The 19,870-nt window shown below is 42.5% G+C and overlaps 1 protein-coding gene across 3 annotated transcripts in view; it reads right to left on the bottom strand.

Moving 5' to 3' along the window:
• The window catches only part of TSPAN18 (tetraspanin 18), a 177,446-nt gene that overhangs the window by 104,022 nt on the left and 53,554 nt on the right, over positions 1 to 19,870 (bottom strand). The gene's annotated exons all lie outside the window — the stretch shown is intronic.

Here is a 19,870-nt window from a genome sequence, read left to right as displayed (position 1 = left end):
CCCACCCCAAAGCAGATCAGAGCCAACCCTGCTTAAAATCTTTCAGACATACCCCTGATCACCACCTGAGCAATGGGTCAGCCAAGAAATTAATTCTATACTGACTGGTTCTTGCTGTTTTGCTATTACTCTTACTGCAGAACACAGAAGACATAACACCTGAATACTGCAAACTTTAAGAGATCTGGTCCCTATAGAATGATACTGGAGACTCTGTTCTGCCCAAGAAGAGGCTTTTACTCTAGTGCCAATCGGAAGATGCTATCCACACTATGAGCACATGCTGAACATTCTCAGTGCTAGTGGGAAGCCAGTGAGCGAGAGACAGAAACATTGGGGGCCTGAATGTTAGTGGAGCAAGAAATGAGAAGGTAGTTTGTGTGGAGCATTTGCCAAAACATCAGCTAACGGTATTGCTTGGTCAGTCAGCTCCTCTGGCTCGGATTAGATTTCTGTTCAGCTTAAAGACCTTTTAAAACTCCAAAAATGAAGTTTACTGGTTGGAAATAAGCAAAAAGAACTGACTGGGTTAAAACAAATGTATCTGAGAAATACACAAGAGGTTTAACAACCACCAGCATTTTCCCCAGATTAATCTGCAGTGAATATTTGAAAATGCTAATAATTTATTTCTCACCCCTGTGCCTCCCTCCATTTGCCAACTCCCTGTTGGTCTCTCTAAGACTCAAAAAATGAATAATGAAAATATGTGCGCTCCTTTCTTTAGCAACTCTGTTTTTGATGTCTTAAATATCAAGCAGGAGCTCAAGTTCCTCCACCCCCCTCATATGGGGTGGGGGGGGCAGTGCTTCTGTACAACTCAGTGCAGATCTGAAAAGGCACCTAATGAATTTATTATGTCATGGTCACTCTCAAATTCTTTTTAAAATGTGATAATCCCTTTCACGTGATATTTAATTCCCCAGTTGGCTCTTTTGCAGTCAGGTTATTAACCTTTATTTTATGCAGATAGAGAAAGATTAACAGGGATTCTGCCTAATCCAGGTTTGGAGGATGCTGCTTCTCATTCTGGTTTGGCCCTTCATTCTCTCATGGGTCCCGTCAGCCTCCACCTGGGACTTGACTAGTTAATCCAGTTTGACCTTACTTCTTATATAAAAGACATTAACTGCTTCCCTACATGTTTTGCTTTTCTGGAAGAAAACAGGGGTCTCCCCATTTCCTCCTTTCCAATTCCGGAGACCTGGTACAGTTTAATTTGCCCTTCCGATACAACAGGGGTGGAGATAATTCCCTTCAGAGGCCATCAGTGCATACCCTTTGATTGGCTGAGAGGAGTGAGGAGTGTATCATTATTAATTTGCCTTAGGAAATTTTGCACACAAATTATAAAGCAAAGACCCTGCTTTTTACGCAATTTTTCCTGCTGAAATAACTAACAAATCTGGTATTTCATAGGCTCAAACTACAATAATACACCAAATTCTTCCAGGCACCCAGCCCTTTGCTCTCACCCCTAGAAAGCAAGGTCTAAATAAGACTCCATATTCCAAGGGGAATGTGCATCATAGAGGTGTCTGCCTTCTGTAGCTTTCTGGACCTGAAAATGAAGTGCCCAAGGTGTACACAAGTACACCTGGTTCTCCACAATCAGTGAATCCTCAAAGCAGCTACTCTCGCTAATGAATCAGAAATGCAAACTCCTTTCTTCTGTGTCAATAGGATGGGGAGCAAAAAACCTTGGCAATGCTGAATGACATATGTTGGATGTCCAGTGAAATGTCACCTTCAGCTGGCTACTTACAGCTTGTTCTTGTCATAGTCATTCTACAGAGAAGCTTTTGTTCCTGGAACATGGGTACTGCCAGGTGCTAGCAGAAACACCAGAGAAATTCAGCACAGAGCAGAAACAATTAGATGCAGAAAAGAAAAGGGAAGGCCCTGAAATTCTAGAACACTTTAGCCTAGAGAGAAGAGGATTCCACAAACAGCCACAAACCTGCTCTAAATTACAATTATGTGTATGAAAGAAAAACAACATGCAACCAGAAACCACCTGCTGTGGTGTGAGTAGTTACAAATATCCCTCTTTCCCCAATGGAAACAACAGTCAGAGCCCTTCTTGGATTCCCAAATGTGTTTCCAAAATGAAACGCAGCTGGTAATATAAGGTTTTGTGCATAAAACTGATAGAAGTACACTGAAAGGAATATACCTGTATTTATTTCAGCTACTTCACATTCATACACACAGGGTCCATGATAACATTTCAACAGGTGGTCATTAAGGTCTCATTGTTTTCACAGCACAGTACCAGATAGTTATTTTAACTCTTGCTGTAGCCATGTTGGCAGTGGCAGATTTACCGTGAAACGAATCATGCAGTGGCATGGGGCCCCCAACGACAGGGGGCCCCAAAATGCAGGACAAATTTCACAAATGACTGAAGCATTGCAAGTCGCAAAGTGGTCCAGGCTTTCTGCATTCTGCAAACCGTGCTCTAAACATGTTTTTTTGAAGTAGTTTAGCAAAGCATTTTGCTTTGCCATTTTTTCGCTCTCTCAGCAATAGCATAACAACAAGTAAGGGAAATCATCATTTGCCAATCAAAGTCTGGCTGCTTGACCAATTATCCAATTGAACAAAAGCACCCTCCCCCACACTTTGCAACAATGCCGTGATTTGTCACTAGTATGTAATGGTTCAAAATCCCGTTTTTACAGAGCCTGATAAAAACATGGGATTACCTGCGTTACACCTAATTGGGCAGTCCACGGCTCACCCAGGCATACCCGTGGCTACACCCCTGCTTTTTCAGACATTTTTGGTCTGCCTAAGATCAAGGTCAGTTTTTTAGCAATAATGAAGCGACACTATGAGTCTGGCAGTCAAAAATGCAAAAAAAATGAAGGCGAGGCAAGAAGATGAAGCTAACAAAAAGACAGTTTGTCATCTTATTTTTAAAAGCTTGAAGTATTATAGTGGACATTCATCAAAAGGTACGGGCGAGAAAACATCTGAATGATCTGATCACTTGCCTAGTTGTGGGGATACCACAACAACTGCAAAAGTTGAACAAGTGAACTCTGAAGTGACAACTGAACTACAAAATATTGGTAATTTTGTCAAAGTAAGGGAAGAAACCTACCCTGAACACATTGCATTATGGCCAAAATCTGTTTAATTGGATAGGACAGAATATTTCTTCACAAATAAATCAAAAAACATAGGTAATATGGAAAATTGGAGAAAAGAGTATGAGGTTGCAGGACAAAAGCAATTTAGAGGTCTTCACGAGTCCCATTTTCTGAGGATGAAGAAAAATGGGACAACCGAAATGACAATTTGGATGATTTTTTTCAGAAATCACTAAGGCAGTCTACTGTTGTGTTTGCAAATTATTCCCTGACGATGGGAAAGGAAAACAAGCATTTGTCGATGGGCACTTTAATTGATTTAATTAATTAATCCATCCTTGGACCCATGGATTTCTGCATGTCCAGCTTTTCTAAATAGTCCTTAACCTGTTCTTTCACCACTGAGGGCTGCTCACCTCCTCCCCATATTGGGAGGCTCAATAAGTGTGCTGCTTGCCTGGAGCTAGAATAGATGAATTCATCACTATAATGGCAGAGCAGCTCAGAAACCAATTCACTGATGAAGTAAAGGATGCCAAGTACTATTCCTTAAGAATCAATTCAACACCAGATGTGAGTCATGTAGACCAATTAATATTAATTTTAAGATATGTGACCGGCAATGGTGAAGCTGTAGAGCGATTTCTTGGTTTTGTCCCGCTAAAATCCCACACTTATGAATGTCTAGAGACAACTGCAAATTTATGTTTGGACATCAAAAATTGTTGTGGGCAGTGCTTTGATAATGCCGCAAATATGTCAGGAAAATGTTCAGGTCTACAGGCAAGACTGAACAATCCAAGTCCCTCTGCTTTGTTCATACCATGTTGCAGCAATTCCTTAAATTTAATCTGCAACACTGTAGCTGAATCTTGTGAGGTAGCTACATATTTTTTTGACTTTGTACAAAACATGTTTGCCTTTTTTCCAGTTTCCATGCATTGGTGGAGTATGCTACAATCATGCCTGGAGCAGGCAAATGGAAAACATTTGACAGTCAAAAGAATTTGTGACACCAGGTGGTCTGCTTGTACAGATGCTATTTTGGCTTTGAAAATGAGCTATGATGATGTACAGAAAACCTTATTAGACATCGCCACATCAAATTCTGAAAAACTGTGCGCAAAAACTCAAGCAAAATCATTAGCTGAAAAGTTTGAAAAGTATGATATTGCTGTTTTTACTCTTTTGTGGAACCGTTTACTTCAAAGAATTAATGCCGTCAGCAAATCGCTGCAAAAGATTGATACAAATTCATTGAATGCTGCACAATTGTTAGCCTCAGTTACAAGTTTTGTCATGGAAGTTCGAAATGTCTATAGCTCAGTGGAAGCAGAGGCACTAACATTAACAGAAAATATAGGGTCCTCTGACATATCTGATGAGAAGCGTAAAAAAAGCATGAAGTCATTTTTCAATGAAACTAGAGACAATGAAATCAATTTAAAAGGAAAAGAGAAGATCATTGTTGAAACCATCAGTGTTATTTGTGGCACAATAACAATGCAATTGCAGAGTAGAGGTGAATCTCTTAAGAAAACTGTTGATTTATTTTGTGTGTGTTTTGACAGAAGTATGGAAGAGTTTCTTCAGAGGAAGTCAACTTTTATTTTTCCATTCATGCATCAACTATACTTTTTATTTTCACACATTTTTCACATTGGCATAATGCAAATACAAGCTTTCATCTAGACCAGAAGTTCTCAAACTGTGGTCCAAGAACTCCATTCAGGTGAACCAAAGAAAGGTTATTACTTTTTTTTTTTTTAAATAAAGCACTCTTACCCAAAGCACTTTACAATAGTTAGCTAATGGTACAAACAACTTTTGGAAAGATCATTAAGTGGTCTGCCAAGACGCTCAGCAATTTTCAAGTAGTCTGTGAAAAAAAAGTTGGACTACAAAAACAATCAAGGTACCTCATTTTATTTTCATTTACTTCCTATTACTAATAATATAGGAGGAGGATGAAGAAAAAAAGAATGAAAATGGGGGATGAGGGGGGAAAGCTAAGAGAAAATATTCTTTTTCTTGGCTGGGTCCCAAGGTGGGGCCCCTGAAAAATGAAGCTGCACATAGGGCTCCACTAACTCTAAATCTGCCACTGCATGTTGGTCCAAAGATATTAGAGATAAGGTGGGTGAGGTAATATTTTTATTGGACCAACTTCTTGTGGTGAAAAATACAAGCTTTCGAGATTACACAATGCTCTTCTTGTCCCAGACCCAAAGAAGAGTCTCTCAGGAGGTGGATTAGCTATGCCAACAGGAGAAGCTCTCCCATTGGCATAGGTAGTATCTTCACTAAGGCTTAGTCAACACCAGTGGTTCTCAACCAGGGATCCGAGGCCCGCAAGCAGGTTTCAGGGGTCCGTCAAGCAGGGCCAGCATTACACTCGCTGGGGCCCAGAGTAGAAAGCTGAAGCCCCACTGCATGGGGTTGAAGTCTCAGCCCCGACACCCAGGGCTGAAGCTGAACCCTGAACAATATAGTTTTGCAGGGGCCCCATGGCATTAGACCCCAGGCAATTGCCCTCCTTGCTATCCCCTAATGCCAGCCCTGGATTTTATATGCAGAAAACCAGTTATTGCAACACAGGTGAGCTGTGGAGTTTTTATAGCATGTTGAGGGGGCCTCAAAAAGAAGAAGTTGAGAGCCCTGGTCTACACTACCAACTTATGTTGGTATAACTACATCACTCAGGGGTGTGGAAATAACAACCTAACCCCTGGTGTAGACAGAGTTAGGTCAATGGGAGTGTTTCTCCCGTTGATATTGCTACCACCTTTTGGGGAGGTGGGGTACTTACACCAAAGGGAGAAGCTCTTCTGCTGGCAGAGATAGCGTCTTCACTAAGCATTACAGCAGTGCAGCTGCAGCATTGTATGTGTTGACTCGCCCTTACTCTCACATTGCATGTTGGAATAAATTCACAGGAATGATATTTGTCCATTGAAGGATGCACTGGGGATGACTGGGAAGAGGGCCCTTTGTTGAGTCCCACTGAGGAAAACAGAAATGGTGCAGATAGGTGATATGTGTGGGAATAGGAGAACTGGTCATTGAGTGTATTCTCAGAGTTTTCACCGTTTGCCCATACAATCTGACCTGCACTTTGTCATCCAAACGGGGGAGACAAAAATTTCCTTTAGCCACATGACCATCAGACTGTTGAGACCCAGTGGCCCAGTTCAACTTTAGAGCTGGCCAAATGGCCACACCAACTGTACAGCTGAACACACGACCTCTTCCCCAGGGTTGTTTCCCCCATTCTCTTGGCACCATGCAGGTGTAGCTTGAATGTCCTATGACAAGCCCAGACTGTCCCTATTGGCAGAGGTGTCCAGTGCATCTATACACACCTAAATGTCTTATAAATGTAGGAATTTTAACGGGATATCAGTGCAACTTATAAGGATTTACATCATCAAGACACAAAGCAAGCTGACAAGGAAGGGCAAATCTGGGCGTCAAAGTCCTTAAAATTAATGTGCAAGGAGATGTCATTGTGTGCTCCTGCTATCCTTCCTTGCTCCCCAGGCTCCATGACTCACAAAATACTAGCTTATTCCTATGGCTGGTGACATTGCCAACCAGAGCAGATGGCCCTTGAATCATCTCCCCATCTTCTTCCACTCTTTTCCTTCCTCTCCCCACAGCTCTTCTCTACACAGAAATGTAGTGTCACGCTGGGAGCTGGTACGTTTCTATCCTGCAGATAAAGGAGGGGTTCATATGTCAGATTAAGGAGCTCTGTGTATAATGGCCAATCACAATGTGGAAGGAGAAACAATCTGGTCTCAGTGCATTGGAAAGACTAGAATTTTTGAAGGGCTACTATTCTCCTGTTAAAAACAGTGTTTACTCCACATTTGTTTATTTATTTGTTACATTTTTAATTTCAGCCTGGTCACCCCACCATTCCTGGAATTCACCTGCCTTTACGTAAACCTCTATTGATAAGGTGGAGCAGGAATGGAAACTTATCTGCTTGGAGTAGGTTTGTGGCTGTGACTTCCAATTTCACTCCACCTCACTTCCTCAGGACAACTCAGCACATAAGCACCACTCACATAAGGGTTGCAAGATCACGTCTTATGATATTGGTTGTGCCTGCTGGAGCCTGTTGCCTCCCAAGCTAACGCAAATGCTGTAGGGGCTGTCATGCATGTCAAAGGAGGAGGAGAGGCTATGTTACCATTAGAGTCCCCTAGGAGAAGTTAGGCCAGAACTTGGGGCTCCTCCTACTCTGCACCCAGCCAACTCTGCTTGTCAGCTCAAACGGGTGGAAGAAGTGGTAGCCAGGCCCCAGTTTACCCCACTTCAGACAGCTAGCCCCTACATTGCCAACCAGAGGTAGGAGGCAGCAGGGCCTGCACTCCCAGTTACATTGTTACTGGCCTCTGATGCGGTAGATTGGGAAAAGAATCTTTGGGCCCCTCTCCCATTGACTATCCTCATAGAGACATCGTCAGCCTGGCCTCAGACAGTCTGCTCCATACACATGAATGACCAATGGGCAGCTGTGGTGCATCAGGGCCCGACTTATTTCAGGCTCCGATTCACCAAAGCACTTAAATACAGGCTTCACTTTGAGCCCGAGTTCCATGAACTTCAAGGAGATTACTCAAATGCTTGAAGTTAAGCACATGCTCTAGTGTTTTGCTGGATAGAATGTGAGTCTGAGAGAAGGAGGGAGGAGCCAGCAGAGAGCGCAATCACCAAAACCAGAAGTCCCAGGCCTGGTGCATATACATTTGGTTAGTAACTAGGGATCTGGTGAAATTTCAGATACAAGCAAATGTTCCTCACTGGAAAATTAAAAATGAAATTTCCCACTTGTTGGAGGTACTGAGGCTCATAAAAAGCCATGACCCCTTGATGTCAGGAAGGGTAGATTAAATCACTCACTGATGTACCCTACACAGGGAAGAAACCGTCTCAAGAGGTCCCCACAACAAAAAAAAGTATGCAGCGGAAAAGCTCCTTTTTTCCTATGGCAGGAGAAAAGCCTCCAGCTCAGCTGAGCCACATGGTACATTGAAAGTAGGGGAGGTGAAAAGGAATATTATGCATCGGAATTTAATTATGCAAAAATAATGTAAAATTATGCACATACATGGGGAAAAATCCAACTCCCCTGACTGTGGCTAACATTAGCTCCATAGTGAAAATGTAAATCCACTGAAATCCTGATAGGGAAGGCCAGAAAATAAATACAATTGAACATAGTTTACTGGGAGAAGAAAAAAATGGATGTGTTTTCCTAGAAAAACAAACAAACAAACTTTTAAGCTGGTATAGGACACATAAAACAAGGGTTCCCTGGCTTGTGTCTCCTCCCACTCATACCATTTTTGTCCCCATGTGATTCTGTTTATGTTGGTGGTGTCGCTCCCCGTTTACACTGGCGCAAGTGAGTGGAGAATCAGGCCCTCCCCAGAGTGTGATTCAGGCCCAATGATATAAATGTTTTCCATTAAAGTGCAGTTCAATCATGCTGTCAGAAAAGCAATAGTGATTTTATAGGCTCAGAGGAAAGGGTCATGAGTAAGTCACGCTAGCATGGTGTGTGTAGTACACAAAATTTAATAGATACCATGATCCATGCTCATTTCACCCACCTCAGTTTGCAGGTATTTAACTTGTAAACTTTAGCTGAGCTTACTATTTTGTTTTGTTTTCACAGTGAAATGCAGATGTTGGCAGCAGATCGATGTACTGCTAGCTGATAAAACTGAACTAACTGAGCAGACGATAAGAACATAAGACCATAATTGAGCAAACCATCCTGACAACAAAACCCACTTTCAACCTCCACTAACCCTAGATCCCTTTAAATCCTCACCAGCAGCTGTAAGCATCTTTCTGAAAAGTTTGTAAGATGTTCCCTGGCTTTCTGTAAAACAAGTAGCAAAAGCCTCTGTAGATGCCTGTCTCTTTCTTTGCGGAAGGAAAGGCAGAGATTAGATTTGTCAAAAAGGAGGGTAATAATTTAACAGGGCCAGATAAGGTAAGACGTGCCAAGCAATTTAGCAAACAATCTGGAAAGATCTATGGGTCTAGACTAACCGAGGTAAGTATGATAAATGCTGACACTAACCCAATTAGTTACAATGATTTTAGAGGTTTGGAAAGAGCTAAACACAAATCAATGAATATTCTTTTCAGAGGAAAAAACTTCTCAGTTTTAAGGAAACTCAAGCCGGGCACGTCTCTAAAATAAAACTGTGAATCCTGGATTGTGGCACTGATGTTCTAGCTGGTTTTGTTAAATTCAAAGCCTTTTTCCAAGCCTTACATTTCCAAAGCATGGTGCAGTGGTGTTAGTTGCACAACACTCATTTAAGTCAGTGACGGCCACACAAGTGGCATCACAGAACAACTCTGAATATTCACGTCCTCTGCCATTTCAGGAAATTAACATTCTTTAAAGCCCTTTGCAATCTTATATGAGCTGTGGGTCTACAAAGGCAGCAACCTGGTACCATCTCTTTTTCAATTTAATCCCATCTTCCCCAAATAACGCCAGATGGAATTGTTGAAAGAGTACACTAGTCACACATCCCCACATGGATGCTACTCTTACCCTTTCTCTCCAACCAACATGCTCAAACACCAAAAAATTCCACCAGTCAAGCCAGCATCTTCCCATTTTCCATGGCTTCCTGTCTTTGCCCAGTAACAGTGAAAAATTCACGTCAGTGCATAAGGCTATCACAAGGTTTGTGTGCCACTTAAATCCCACGTAAACTGTATGAGTTTAATCCAAAGGTCAAAGGGCCTGTGAAATGGAGAAGTCTCAATTTTCATCAGATTCATAAAACTTTAGGTTGGAAAAATATCCTGGTGTCTCAGCTGTACAATGCCACATGACATTTAATAACCGTAAAGACAACAAACGTAGGTTAGGCCAGACCATTTCTCAGTCAACTCAGCTTTGATGTATGTGGCTTCAATAACAAAGTCATTTGCTGCTCTTCCCCCTTATCCTGTGGCCCCATCCTGAAGAAATACCAGCTCCTTCTTTCCATTACTTCCACTTTCCAAAAGCATCCTTCATGTATGTCATAAATCACATCACCTCGGCTACTTTCATCCTATTCAGCTTGTGGTCCTGGACCATGGCAACATCAAAAGGTTTCTATCCCATTTCACCAAGGAACAGACACACATTCCTTTGGAAGGAAGTCACTTGGTTCTAGTTTTATGTCATTAGAACTTGTAGAACAAAAATGTATTTTCAGTCACATTTTTCTTTTTACAAAAATTACATATATGAGAAACTCTCTGAATTACAGGTTTCAGAGTAGCAGCCCTGTTAGTCTGTATCCGCATGCATGCCTCCGATGAAGTGAGCTGTAGCTCACGAAAGCTCATGCTCAAATAAATTGGTTAGTCTCTAAGATACCACAAGTCCTCCTTTTCTTTTTGCTCTGAATTACTGTAGAACTGGCAATTTCTGCAGTAAAAAGGTGTTTTGTGGAAGCAGCGAGTGTATGAAAATGTTTTTACTGTGACCATTACCAGCTCCAATGTTCTTTGGATAATATTGAACTTTTATATATGAATAGATATTTGAATACAAATGTGATGCTTTTCTGTGGCCTGTGCCGAGCCAGCTTATGAATCTTGGAGTGAAATTCTTGTCCGTCTCTCTTAGGTAGTTATCCAACTCCTCTCACAGCAATAGCGGGGCACCTTTCACTTTTTGACTGATTTATCCTCATTATGCCTCTGGGAGGTAGGGAAGTCCTATTTCCCCATTTTACAGATGGGAAAATGAGGCAGAGAGAGACTAAGTGACTTGCCCAGTCACACTGGAAGCTTGTGACACAGTACAGAACTGAATCCAAGTCTCTGATGGTATAGGCTAGTGCTCTAACCACTGGATCATGCTTCCTCTCTTTGTTCTCTATCGAGTCCAGTGTGCAGTTTCTACAGCTTTGTGAAGATGCAAAACACTATGCATCAATTAGACTTGATATGCCTATCCCTGGATTACACAGGTTGTTCTTAGGGGAGGACTAACAAGTCTGAACTCCATCCCCACCACCTTGTTCCCAAACAGCTCAAGTTTGTTATTAATGGTTGTTTTTTCACTTGCCAGGAATGGTCTAGTTATTACGCAGTCCTGCCTTGAGTGCAGGGGACTGGATTAGATGACCTATTGAGGTCCCTGTGATTCTACGATTATGTGCTGACAATATGCTCTACCCTGTAGAGAAAGGAAATATAGAGTCCATTTCCCAGAGAGTTTACACTTGGAAGGTCTGCTTCTTTAAACATTACCAGACACGGTTCCACTGACTTCACGGAGACTAGACCCTGTCAGCACTGCACCCAGCAATAAATGTGCACAGACTGACACGAATAAGGAAAGATTCACTTATACACCCAGAGGAAAGTAAATTTCAGAGCACACCTTAAGGCATATCTGTTTACCCAATTTTTTTTCTAAAGGGCTTGCTTAACGCAGTTTGGATGGGACTAGAGACAGGTGGTTGGATGGATTGCATTAGCTACTTTTTCATCTTGATGTCTTTATTGTTATTTATCGTAAATGCACCTAGTGGCTGTTTGAAGGGTCTGGTATATACACAGAAAGAGAGAAATATATGTGTGTGGAATATTATTGGGAGTTAAAAGCTTGTAATTTGAATTATCCAGGGACAAGCAGTTCAAATGCACAAATAATTCATTACCTCTAGAGGAGGGAGAAGAGAAAAAACAAACAAACCCTGCTACAATGATGATTCAGCAAGTAATCAATAAGAATACAGGGCTCCTAACTCTAGAATGCTGGCCCCCTGCAATAGCACGAGTCATAAGTAGAGCAGAGGCTAATGCTGTCTGGCTGCACATTCCCATCACAAGCCCTGGAGCAGTGATTTAAACTAACCCAGATTGGCAAAGAGAGGCAGGGAAGTTTCTCTTACCTGCTCATTAAAAGTGAAGTTCCCTTCGGTGCAAAAGGCCAGCACTTAAGTCCCATTTCAGCCTATAGGACATAATTCATCCTATGACTTTTTTTTTTTTAAATGTTCTGGGGAGGCCAGGTTTTGATTTAGACAGATGTTGGGAATGCATGAAACGGAAAGAAGCCCAAGCAGCTCCAAGCTCATTTACACTCCAAGAATAGGGCTTGCCAGGATTGGGTGGCTACAGACATCTGGAGAAGAAGCAGGTGGGCTAGTTTTGTTTGGCAGGATTTCAAAACTGACACTACCTCAAGGCACAGAGAGAACCCAGCAATATGTCAAGAGTCTAATTAGTTGCAGTTTGGGGCATTTCTACAGTCCTGAGAGAATTAAAAGGCATGGAACGACATGAATTTGGAGATTTACATTAGGCAACAAAATCTTAAATGGTCTGCCTTCTGTACTAACCCCCTGAACATATTCTAAATAGTGGCTGGTTCTTGTCTGTGGAATGAGAAGCATAGCTGACCTTCGCTTCCCATGTTAGGGCAGCAGAGGCAGGAGTCAGACACCAGAGAATCTGATGGTATGATATGAGACGATCATTCGAGGAGAGCATTTGGCTGGCCTGCTCTAGAACTAAGACGCTTGGCTTGCGGAAAGGGAGGACAATACAGTCAAAAGTAGTTTATCTACACTATGGGCAATATTCACCCCTGCGCACAAGGCCAGCCCAAAGCAAATGCACCACTTAAATGAGACTGGCCCTCCAGAAGGGGCTGAATTTCACCTAACACATCAAGAGAATGTGAGCAATCTCAAAGTCAAGCTGTCCCTATAGATATGGACAGATCCAAACCCCACTTCTTGCCACTTACAATCTTTGCTGGCTTGGTCATTAACTCAACCTACAAGTGTCATAAGAAACTTATCCCATTGAGACCAGTCACTTCTTTGAGGGATCAGCAGTGGGTTACATGCCACCAGGCCTTAACCCAGCATCCTCAGACCACAAATATGAGATGCAGTATTTGGTTGGCTTTACGCTTTTAACTTTGCTGCCATCAGTGCATCTCTTGGAGAAAGAGAACTCCTTTTGAAAACAAAGTTATGTTTTATTCTGATCAAGTGGTGCTTAGAGAGAGAACCAAACAACTCCACAGTCCCTGTCCCTGACAGTTGCTGATAACCTTTTCTTGAAACTTTTATTTGCTCAGTCTGTTGAGATCACAGGCTCACTTTAAATAAGACAGTGTTGCTAATCCTGACAATCTCAAATGTTGGGGAGAATACTTTGAATATTTGAGGATGAATTTGCAACACATTCACTTGCTTAAATTTCAGATGGCTCCTCCTCTTAGACCACAAGAACGGCCATATTGGATCAGATCAATGATCCATCCAGCCCAGTGCCAGATGCTTCAGAAGGAATGATCAGAACAGGGCAATTATCAAGTGATCCATCCCCTGTTGTCCAGTCCCTACTTCTGAAAGTTATGTGCTTAGGACACCCGGAGCATGGGGGTTGCATTCCTGACCACTTTGGCCAATTGACATTGATGAATCCATCCTCCATAAATGTATCCAATTCTTTTTTGAACCTACTTACAGTTTTGGCAACAAGTTCCACAAGTTGACTGTGCACTGTGTGAAGAGTTGTGTCTTGAAATATCTTCAAATCTCATGTGTTATTAGTATGTAATATTTATGTCAGAAAGGAGGGATGACCCAGAGGGTAGGATGCTAGTCTGGGCCAGAAGAGACCCTGGTTCAATATCTTGTTCTACCACAGATTTCTTGTGCAACCTTGGGCTAGTAACAATCTCTCTGTGCCTCCTCTCCCCATCTGGAGATAATAGCACTTCCCCACCTCACAGGGAAAATGTCAGCACAAATACATTAAAGATTGTGAAATGCCCAGATTCTATGGTAACGGGAGCCATATAAGTACCTAAGATAGACAGACAGCAGCACCCAGAGACCCCAGTCAAGACTGGGGTTCCAACATGCTGGGTGCTGCACAAACCACAGGTAGACATGGCCCTGGTGAACTCTCTGCATGCAAAGTGGAGATTAGGAAGAAACTTCCCTTGTGGGAAGGTTATTCCATTATTGTGCACTATTGGATTTCTTGAACCTTCTTCTCTTGCCTGATAGTGGCTACCCTCGTAGACAGCATTCCTGACTAGATGAATCATTGGTCTGATCCAATATGGAGTTCTGTGTACCTGTGAATAATATTTTAAAGGTGACTAGAAAGGTTTTGTCAAAGTATATTAGTAATTAGAGACAGAAAACACCTAGCATTCTCTGTGATACACTTTCCAATGCTTTATCCACTTTAAAGGATGAGGGAGATCTTCAAGCACCAGCAAAGGGTCACATGTGTTGCAGTCAAACAACTGAATAACTTAACAGATGCAGTTGCAGGGAGGTGGAAAACATAAGATCTCTCTTTATGGAGCTGACAACACATAGAACAAAATTTGTATTTTCTGCCTCTCTGCTGGGCTTACAGATTTTGAAATTCATGGAAAAATAATAAAGGAGAGAGACATACAGAGACCAAGATATAAACCGAATGAATGAATGTAGCGTAGAGTCAGGGGAAAATATTCTATCCTGCCAGAGGGCAAAAGGCAAGTTCCTATTCATTCTCCCACCATACCACACACAGAGCGATAAGGCCACTCAGGACTGTGGAATATCAAGGTTAATAAATGAGTGAGAAAACTGAAGAGAAAAACCTGCCTTTGACTTGGACACACATATGCGTATGCACACACGTCGCCTTGATTTGTTTTGGACTCTGCAGTCTAATTTAATAAATACATTTTGACTGAAGGACTTTGGTTCATGCAGCATCTCTCTCTTGCCTGATATGTCTTCTTCAAAGCTCCCTGTTAACACTTGCCCCTGAACTATGATAGTATAGGTCTTATAGGATATTATAGTCCTGCCTGTGGACATGAGGCAGGACCATGTTCTCTTTATTCCTATTTCTCCAGGAATTATCACTTTCTTTTATTTCTGTTGAAGATTACAGTGGACTTTAAACCCCTCAAAGAGTAGCAATTGTATCAAGAAAGGGATAAACAGGGAAACCACGCAGACAATATCACCACTGCAGCAACATCTATTTTAACTCTGATTTTCTGGTGAAACGCGGAAGTGTTTGAAAATAATAAAAGTTGTCAAAACATTTTTTATAATAAACTCCTACCAGTCAGATATGGAATTATGTTGGTGTCTTGTAAATACTCCTACAAATAATTCCATATCTGACATACCAACATAATTCCATATCTGACTGGTACATTAGCTGCTACCAAAAGAGTCTCCGAGTGCAAATATGCTGTAGGAACGAGCTGTCGTAGGCCAAAATATTCCCTCTCCTGATATGCTGTGCACCAGCTGTGAGCCTATTTGCTATCTTCCACCCCAGAAGAGGCCACATTTCAGTGGTAGAGTGGTTCTCACACACATATATAGGGACAAATAATGATGCTGTCAGGCTCTTTGCTCCAACAACAGCTGAGGAAGGCATTATAACTGTATAATGCATAAAGCCTCTATGGATGTTGGGGAAAGCAAGCACCCCATGGCTAACCCACGAGCCTGATCAGCTGTGCCAAGAGGGAGGCGGGGGTGCCATGGCCTGACCTCTCCTGTAGGCAGTGAGACCACTTTGGATGTAATAGATGTTATAGATATCAGAGATATAATACATTTATGTAGTCTATGGATAATAAGTTCAGCTCCTCAGCCCCTGAAATGGGAGAGGCTGCAGTTTCCCAGCCCTGACTTGGGATACAAGCTCTGGAAAAGGCTCTTCACGGCCCTTTATTACTGACCTGTATTCACAGCCTGAATGACGCTTTTTTTGGGGGGGGGGGAGGGCGGGGGTGTGTGTGTGTGTGTCTGGGGATATAAAAAAAGAGACCAAAAAAACCAACAGGGTAAGGCGCCCGCTCTCCCTGCCTCAATAACACTCGCTAATTAAAACACAAAGCAGCCGGGGATGCAGGATTAATGGACACGGCTTCCTCTTTTCAAGTCTCGCCTGCTGACGGATCGCCTCATTCTTCCCCTGCTCTTGAACCTTTCAAAAAAATATGGCTTGCTTATCTTAGTGTGGGGTTGCCATGGAAACTGCATCCCCATGCGAGATGCTCTGTCATAACATTTCAGCACTGCACAGAAGGCTTAAAGACACAGCATCCTCCACTCTGGGGGCCTCAGAGCCAGCCAGAGTCTTTGCAGATGGGCAGCTGTCAAAGCCACTGAGAGAGAGAGTTGCAGGGTGAATGAGAGGGAGAGGAGGAAGAAAGGTACAGATGCCGCAGAAATCCACTGCTGCTGTAATTGATGGGTATTGACCAACCTATACTTCCATTTGGTCTCTCAAGAGGCATTTTCCTTTCAACACTTAGTGGCCTTGCAGATTATTCATAAAGGTAAGAGGGCTGGCAGCAAAACACATCCCAGTTTATCTAGCACAGGCTAGTATAAAGCATCTTCTTCGCTGGAGTTTAATTTCAGACTTGTCTTTCAGGCAAGCCCTGGTTTCCCAGTCCTGTAATATGGAGGGGGAAGAAAAAAGTAGCAAGTGCAATAATTACTCATAATGGGAACAAGCCTCCTACAGCCTGCTCCTTAATTACAGGGATGGCATCCAGACTGTAATCACTAGGGGTCTAGATGGAAGTTCTCCAGTCTCTTTGAGGGACAGAATGTGTCAGTTATTAATTAAACATATGAGGCAGTTAGCCTCAAAACTTCATAGTAAATCATTACAGCTGCATAATGCTTGCAAAAGAAAAAGTGAGCAAAATATACCCTACATTTTCCAGGGGTTCATTGTGACAGCAGCCAAAAAGCACTCCCAAAAGCAAACCTCTTCCGAGGCAAAGAACTGTTTTTGAAGATTTTTTTGGGTGAGAAGGATCTGCACAGTTCTAAAAAGTGAGGCAGTGTCATAGTCACGTCCCACAGGAAGCAATGGCTAACTGGCTGAACATGAGCACCCTGTGTGACTCTATGGCCAAAAGGGCTAATGCAATCCTGGGATGTACAAACAGAGGAATCTCAAGGAGTAGAAGAGAGGTTATTTTCATCTCTGCATTTGGCACTGGGGCGACTGCTGCTGGAATATTGTGTTCAGTTCTGGTGCCCACAATTAAAGAAGGATGCTGATAAATTGGACAGGGTTCAGAGAAGAGCCATGAGAACGATTAAATGATTAGAAGACATACCTTACAGTGAGAATCTCCAGGAGCTCAATCTATTTAGCTTAACAAAGAGACGGTTAAAAGGTGACTTGATTACAATTTGCAAGTACCAATATGGGGAACAAAATGTGATAACTAGCTCTTCAATCTAGTAGAGAAAGGTATAACACAACCCAGAGGCTGGAAGTTGAAGCTAGACACATTCAGATTGGAAATAAATCCAGACTGGAAAATTTTAATGATGAGAGTACTTAACCCATGAGAACATTTACCCAGGGTCGTGGTGGATTCTCTATCACTGACAACTTTTAAATCAAGATTGGATGTTTTTCCAAAAAGCTTTGCTCTACGAATTATTTTGGGGAAGTTCTATGGCCTTTGCTACACAGGAGGTCAGATTAGATGGTCACAATGGTCCCATCTGGCCTTGGAATCTATGAATATTTGAATTCTATTGATGGCATCTTACACTGTTCAGTGCTACAGGAATCTGGGACCTGTGGGAGCCTAGTCTCTCCTGGTTGCGCACACACAGCAGGGTGGAGTTACTCTGACACATCAAGCAGAGAAAAGAATCTTAGTCTGTAAATGATTGTGGCATTTTGCTGCCAGTGTTCCACAGCAGACCCTCTTCTCTCAACTCAACTATTGTAATTCCTTTCTCTGTGACCTCCCCAAGCCCCAGCTCTGCAGACTCCAGCACATGCTGCTATTGGTTTCTTACATATGTAAAGAGTGCAGTCACATCATCTCATTCTCAAACTCCCCATTTCAGAATCCAGCTCAAAATTGTCCTAGTTTTTAAAGTCTTCTTGGGATTTACTTCAGAATACCCACCCCAGGGACCAAACTTCTGCTCGGTTACACTGGTGGAAATCCAGAGTAACTTCACTGAGAGTGCTCTCTACTCCAATATCTCATCATGCATCAACCTCCATTCTGACCCTCCTAACAAACTGGCCATGGCTGGGTGAAAGCATCTTCTGCTTTGCAATTCCTGCCATCTGGGACAGTGTTCCTTTATCTCTGTACCTTATGAACTCTCTCTCACCTCTATAAAACTTTTCCTGGAAGATTATACACAGTACAAGTCATACTGCATCATTCATCACCTAAGTACTTCTATTTTTTGTGTGCATTGGAGAGCGGGAAAACCAATAAATAGCTATCCCCTCACAGTTTCTAGTTACTAAGAGTCAGCCAGGGAACTCAGGCTGGTTTTACATCTAGAGTTGCCAAGTGAAGTACTTTGACCTCTTCCTCAGTGTGGTCTGGCATTCTTGGAGAATGGCATTTGAGAAAGTTCTTGGGAAGAACACTCTGTGCTCCCGCCTTTGGTAACCAAATGCTACAGCACACTGGTGGAATCTCACAGCATCCAGTGAGAAGTCTTAAGGCCCCTTTGAGTGGGTGGTTAAAACCAACACGAGGGAAACCTACAGCCATGTCTACACGAGCACTTATGTTGGCAAAACATTTGTCACTCAGGGGTGTGAAAAAACACACCCTTGTGCAACATAAGTTTTGCTCACATAAGTGCCCACGTGCACAGATGCTCTCCTGCTGACATAGCTATCGGCTAGGTCAGCTGGTGTTATTATCTCAACAGGAGAGCTCTCTCCCATTGGCATAACAAGGCTACATGAGCGCTCTTACAGCTGTAAGCTTGTAAGTGCAGAGATGGTCCTAGTGCTAAGGAACTGGGAAACAAAGATCAGAGATACTAGTTACATGAGGAGAGCTCAGTGGTCAGGGAGCTTTGTTATTAAATATAGCAAGCATGTAATGAGTTTACTGAAGGAAGTAGGGAGAAGGGTACATGTCCTGATAACAATCACCTGTGGAATTTAAAATCTACTATTTTTTAAATGAAGTGGGCAAGAAGGTTTATGATCCACTCATCTCTCAAATCACTACTCTGTGAAATGGGACTATACTATCTTCACTAGCTTCCTATCCATCTCCAAATGGATTGATGAATTAGTTTTCAAAACTTTGCCATTGAGCTCCATGTGCCTTCTGGAGCCTGACCTTCTATTGCCTACTTTCATAGCTCTTCCTACAGCTACCCAATACTGCTACCTCATATTCAAAATCTCAGTCACCCACTCAGCTATTCCATTCTTGGTCCTGTTTCAGTCAACAGACACATGTACCACTTGAGCTGCTTCCCTCCCGCCCTCCACTATTCTTCTCCATTTCCTTGGATGTATTTCTCTTCTCACTTGCAACAGAGCAAGCCCCACTGATTTCAGTATAGTTCCCCTGATGCAACTGAAGAGAAGACATAGGTCTGTGTTTCCAAATCTTATTGTACACCTTTTCTCTCCACTCATAATTAGACTTTCTATGAAGGGACTTTATGATGCTTTGCAAGCTCTTTGGACCCTAGAGATCTACGTGGATCTAAATGGATCTTCACAAGCATCAATATAGCTGGCAGTCTGGAGAATCACTTGTCACCCTTGTAGCATTCCAAGGGCTACAGACATTGCAGAATAGAACGTACAGCATTTCACTTTGAAGTTGATGATTCACAGGTAACAAATTGCGGTCCTCTCCAATACAAACTTTTGAGGAAGGATGGGAAGACGTGGGAGGAGGGAAGGAGAGCCTGTAC

Source organism: Lepidochelys kempii, chromosome 6, assembly GCF_965140285.1.
Source record: "Lepidochelys kempii isolate rLepKem1 chromosome 6, rLepKem1.hap1, whole genome shotgun sequence".
In the NCBI taxonomy this organism is placed as follows: Eukaryota; Metazoa; Chordata; order Testudines; family Cheloniidae; genus Lepidochelys; species Lepidochelys kempii.
The sequence above is the reverse complement of the archived record's forward strand: the minus strand, read 5'-3'. Positions and strand labels throughout refer to the sequence as shown.